Source organism: Macrobrachium nipponense, chromosome 6 (assembly GCF_015104395.2).
Source record: "Macrobrachium nipponense isolate FS-2020 chromosome 6, ASM1510439v2, whole genome shotgun sequence".
NCBI lineage: Eukaryota > Metazoa > Arthropoda > Malacostraca > Decapoda > Palaemonidae > Macrobrachium > Macrobrachium nipponense.
The window spans coordinates 103,007,135-103,013,651 of NC_061108.1; positions in this window are offsets into that span (position 1 = coordinate 103,007,135).

The window sequence follows — 6,517 nt, forward strand, 5'->3', positions numbered from 1 at the left end:
TTTTCTGATAAGTTTAATTGGACATTCATAATTTCTTCATCCGAATTCACTAAACTCTGTTTTGATGTTCGGATGAAAAGGTCCAGTTAGAATGATTCCTTGCATATAAAAAATATCGATTGGTATAACCAACGATATTTTACTAGTAAAGTATCGTTGGTATAACTTTTATATATATACGGAATATCTTGTACACATCTACCTAGAGTAAAGAAGAAACGGCTCAATGCAAATTGTTTACTGAATGTCCCACTTTTCTCGAATAGTTTTACATTTGGTTCAGTAATCAGATGTTCAGGGAAATAATAACAGAAATATCGGAATGTTTCTTACCCGATCAGTCGATCCAGAATTGCATCCACTTCATGTTTTCCTGACTGAGGTTTATTTGCTCGTTAACTGCAGATCATACATTCATTATTTTTACCTGACATTTCTTGCGTAGCCTGACTGTTAAAACAAATCCAGGTCAAGGAATTCTGCATAATACTGCAAAAGATAGTAATTAGGTCGTTTTCAAATTAGCGAGGAAGCTATATATAATTTATAATTGGTTCACTTTTGCAAATTGCAGCGTAAAAATCATCGTCTGTACTCAAAAACCCAACGAATTTACGAATTGACTTTTCCGATTACCTGTCGAGAAAGTGAGATTTGCTTTGTTCGTTTTTTGCCCCTTTATTTTCAAAAGAATTTAAACGTATTGTTAACTTACTCCGTTAAATCTAGCCCGCACCTTCAAACAAACCATGCGCTATATCGGGCTTGCATAATGTTGGTAAAAAGGTGCTATACAAAATCCTCAAAAGCTCCAATAAACCTTATTTCGTTCTTTTGCTAACAATGTTTTACGCCATATTCGCTCCTATTTACTTGAACCTTTAAGAATCACAAGACAAGATACATCCCGAGCCACACCATCTAATTAATTTATGCAAATGTTCTTTTCATTCATTTTAAAAATCATATTCAACTTATCCGATGAGGGTGGAGAGAGAGAGAGATCTTACTATTAGCACAGAGAAATAACCTCTTGCCTTGCACGAGCTCTATTCTCGGGCTTAACCAAGATGGAATAAGACATCCTGGGTTTAACGTTTAAGGATTAAACGCCTCGAAGTCGCCGCAAATGAAGACATATAGCGAGATTGTTCTCTCTGCCTTCCAGAATCTTCTCTTTGCGCCCTTCTTTTTATTCTTATTTTCTTACGTTTCTGACCTCAAAGGAAGATTAACCAATGTTGTTTCTCTGATAACTTTCTGATTATACAAAGTGATGTGAGCGGAATAACCGGCTGTTTTTCGAGAAAACATTGCTACTGTCATCCTGTGGATGTAAAGAGGTGGTATACCATTCATTTATGCAGTTTTAGTTTTCTGTAGAAGACAACTAATGAGTAACCTTAAAAACTCCTGAGACTAGAGTCATGCAAATTGGTGTGTTGATCATCCACCCTCCAATCATCAAACATATCAAATTGCAGCTCTCTAGCCACAGAAGTTTTTATTTCATTTAAGGTTAAAGTTAGTCATGATCGTACCTGTGGCAACGCAACAGCATAGGCCATCACGGCCAGCTGAGAGTTTCATGGACCGTGGCTGAGTTTCATACAGCATTATACGCTGTACAGAAAACTCGATTGTGCTAAAGAAACTTCTGCGCATTTTTTTAATTTATTTATTTATTGTGTGTGTGTGTGTGTGTGTGTGTGTATGTAATCAACTGCTAAGCTTCACTGCCTATTTTTAGGAGGATAATGGTGAGATCTGTATTCATGACAATTTTGGAGATTGGGATAAACATTTCGGTACACGTTGCACACACTTTAAGCATTTTTTTTTTATCATAGAATGGTATGCAATACGGCAGGATTTGCACTCAACAAGTTTACATGAAGCATAAATCCAATGATTTTGGACACCTACGTGAGAAGTATGACGCAACTTGGACCTTGGATGTAACAGAGTAAGAATTTAAAGGAAATTTCTCTTTCAAACATGAAAAGCAATCATTAGACAAATGCTCCAAATTTGTTTTTATTACAGTGAAAGGCTCCTTGTGAATCGGTACTTTAGTATTTGGCCGCAGGCAAGTTACATTCTTGCATTTTAAAAAGTCATTTTAATCTTTCCCCTTCAATTAAAACTGCCAGAATTTCATTTGAAAATCAATTTCTCTCTCTCTCTCTCTCTCTCTCTCTCTCTCTCTCTCTCTCTCTCTCTCTCTCTCTCCACCACCCGCAGGTTCATTCTAATTAATTCGAGAAGCTAACGTTTTTCTTGAACTTCAATACTGTCAACTGCACCCAAACTGGATTAAGATTTCTTTCGTTCCTTATGAAGATGCAAGTGAGATTGTGATCCAATTGACTAACTATTGTGGCTACCCAAAGAAATGTGGATATAAAATTCACAATCAATGTGTCACGCTAAAAGTACTTTTTACTACATAAGAATAATGATGGGAATAACACTGAGACAGAAATAGAGCAAAATGGATACGAGAGCAAAATAAAGTAGTAGAGGATATTCTAACAGCAAGTAAGAAAAAGAAAGGGCGTGGGCAGGACATATAATGAGAAGGTCAGATAATAGATGGACAAAAAGAATAACAGAATGGGTCCCTAGAGATTGCAAACGAAGCAGGGGAAGGAAGAGAGGACAATGGATTGACGAGCAAAGAAAATTTGCAGGTATAGAACAGATTGGCATAGAAAGACCATAAACAGAAGGGAGTGGAAGGACACGTCTGAGGCCTTTGTCCTTGATGATGATATATATACGTACGTATATATGTATATATAAGTACGTGTGTGTAGCCGGTGACGAAGCACTTGTCATTTATTTATAAATCCCTCTGGTGTAAGTTATTGCCGAGTCACAGTGAGCTGGATAAGCATATTTGTTGTTTAATACTTGTGAATGCATAAACAAGTAAAAAATGGGCCGAAGTGTCTTCGGCGCAATCGTGTTTTCTCTACATGGTATAATACTTAATGAAACTCTCAGCCACGACCCATAAAACTCTCAGCCGAGGCCCATGAAATTTTCAGCCACGGCCCGTTGGTGGCCTGTGTTCTTGGCACCTATAGCGGTGCCAGACGCACGATCGTGGCTTACTTTAATTTTACAGAAAATCAAAACTACTGAGGCTAAAGGGATACAATTTGTTATGCTTGATGATAGGAGGATGGATGATTAACATAAGAATTTGGAACTCTCTAGCCTCAGTAGTTTTTAAGATCTAGGGGCGGACGGACAGACAGAGTCGGCACAATAGTTTTCTTTCAGACAACTAAAAACGCGCCTGTTTACATGACAAAAATTCATATATAGCTTTGTTGATACGTCAGCATACGTTCATTGTGAAGCCATTAGGTTGCTTGTTACAAAGTACGAGATGGAGCAAATCAAGGCCGCAATTGCTGCTGCTGCTGCAGAACCTTGCTGCAGGAAGACCACGAAGGGCCCGAGATGGATTGTCCTCGGGGAGGAGGAGGTGCTGGATGTTTGCTTGTGACTGATGATCTCTCTCGGAGAGCCTCCTTGTGCTTCGCCGGCTTCATAACTCTCTCTCTCTCTGTCCTTCCAATCATTGCATATTATGAAGAGAATGGAAGAAAGCTTCAATTGTATCAGTTCCATAATATTCTTATCTTACCATCATTGTAATTACTAATTTTTAGACCCCTTTAAAAAAATAATTGTTGTCTCTCTCTCTCTCTCTCTCTCTCTCTCTCTCTCTCTCTCTCTCTCTCTCTCTCTGTCCTTCCAATCATTGTATATTATTAAGAGAATGGAAGAAAGCTTCAATATTATCAGTTCCAGAATATTCTTACCTCACCATCATTGTATTACTAATTTTTGACCCTTTAAAAAAAGGAATTTAAATCTCTCTCTCTCTCTCTCTCTCTCTCTCTCTCTCTCTCTCTCTCTCTCTCTCTGTCCTTCAAGAAAATTCTTATCTCACCACTCTCGTAATTACTAATTTTTAGACACCTTTAAAAAAAAAAGAATTTAAATCTCTCTCTCTCTCTCTCTATCTCTCTCTCTCCCTTCTCACCCTCCTCTTCCTCCCCTCCTCCTCCTCATCCTCCTCCCCTCCTTCCTCCCCTCCTCCTGTTAAACTAACCTGAAAATATATTTCATTAGACGAAAGGGCCATGGGCCCTTGTGCTAAGATGAAATGATACACATAAACATAGCCCAGCATTTTTTATCATCTAAGCCAAATCAAGGGTTTAGAATTGCGCATTCACAAAGTTCAGAATCCAATGTGTCTCTTCATTTTCTTGTGTTGAGATCAATTTGACGAGGGATGGGGATATAATCGACAGTGGGAATTCCTTATTTTTAGGATGAAGCTTCACCTAAAGGATACACACACACACACACACACACACACACACACACACACACACACACACACACACACAGAAAGAGAGCCAATCTGAATGATTAGGAATCCCCTGTGAGTGTCTGGAAATCCACTGCTTGAAGAGGATATCTTATTTTGTGATGGCGATGATGATGATTTGTTTATCATTTTTTGGTAATGACTTTTACAGTCCTTCAAATGGTATGGTTGTGTTTAAGTGGCTTTCTTTGAACATTTTGTTCTATTTGTGAGGAAAAGAAATTGTTGGAAATAGTTTAAAAGGTCTTTCTTGAGTAGTGACCACGAACAAAGTTAGGAGATCGTTATCTACGACTAATATTTTTCAGTAGTCATTATTTCTATTATATTTTCAGGCTTTCTTTTATGTTTTTACGGTCATTCCCAACGGGTTTGTAGTTATAAACACACCGCAAAGGCGGACACATACCGGGTTAGAATCCTCGACGGTCCTTACTAAGAAAGATCCGTTTAAAAACGATTAGATCATCTTGATGGCATTCAGCTTCTATTTTGAATATTAACTCTTTTTTTAAGAGGGTCCCAGTGTGGGAAAGAATCAGATAAAGAAGGAAGGAAACTTTGAAAGTTCAATGAATCGCTATATCCTGTTCATCTCAGAGCATGGCTAGCATGGGCTCGAATACCGGAAGTACTAGGATCGCTTCGTTTAACAGAAGTTTTCAGATGATATTAAAAGTTCAAACACACTTACACTGAAAAATCTTAGAAAATAAGGAGTACTATTTTGTCAGTGAGGTGCGTTTAACAGCCTGTGTCCAACATCCTGACGAAGGCTAATGCAGCCAATAAACTTTTTCTCGAAAACTCTGGTTGCAGTTAAAATGGCAGTATCGATTATAGTTTATTTAAGATAAATGGCATGGTGGTTAATGTCGTAGCATGCCGTCCCGCTTAGATATCACGAGTTCGCGTCTCCACCCGGGCGATGAAAGATCACTGTCCCTGCAGTTGTTTGAGATTAAACTGGCCTTATGCCAGCACGGGCTTTTGCTCCTATAGCAGCCCGTAGCGGCTCTGTAACATGAACAGTTTCTGCTGCAGAGTGGGGTCTGCAGTGGGAGGTTGAAACCAACATTCTTTGCAAGCTTGAACTTCAAGTTAATGGCTCCATGGGCTTGTTCCATGTGAATAGGTTTCAGCTACTGAAATAGTATAATAATAATAATAATAATAATAATAATAATAATAATAATAATAATAATAATAATAATAATAATTTGACCCTTAAACATCAGTTTATGTCCGAGTCTTTCGTTGCCTGTGGAAAGCCATAAATGCTATCACACAATCATAAAAGTTGCTTGGTTGTCATTAAATTCTATCAACAAATTCAACTGTGAGTTGCAGAGCTTATCCGTCCATCAAACAAAAAGTTTAGTAATGTTTAGCGTTAATACTGAAATGTCTCTACCCACGAAGAATTCAACAAAAAAGTATTCATTCTTTTATTCAAAGATTACAATAAATTTAAGGACAGTAATATCATTCAAGTGGGAGATTAAAAAACATTTAAAAAAAATATACGCAGAAATTTCTTCGGTGCAATCTAGTTTTCTGTACATCGTATAATGCTGTATGGCTGTATGAAACACTCAGCCAATGCCCATGAAACTTTCAGCCACGGCCCGCTGATGGCCTGTGTTGTTGGCACCCATAGTGGTGCCAGACGTATGACCCTGACTAACTTTAACTTTAAAGAAAATAAAAACTACTGAGGTTATACGTCTGCAATTTGGAAATGTTGGTGATTGGAAGGTGGATGATCCACATAACAATTTGCAGTACTCGAGCCTCAGTAGTTTTTAAGATCTGAGGGCGGACGGACAGACAAAAAGCCATTTCAATAGTTTTCTTTTTTTCTTACAGAAAACTAAAAAGGGCCATCTCAATGGAGTTCTTTTACAGAACACTAAAAAGCCCTTGGAATTTCCTTTGCTGGAGGAACTGTCGAACATTGGATATTCATTAAGCATCTGTTCGAAACTCGACATGACAGAGAGAAAAAAAAATCCTTCGCCTTTCTTTTTCTTTCCACTCCCGTGAACCTTTGTCCTTCGGGAGGGAAAATTATCAACATTAATTACAGAATACCATCTC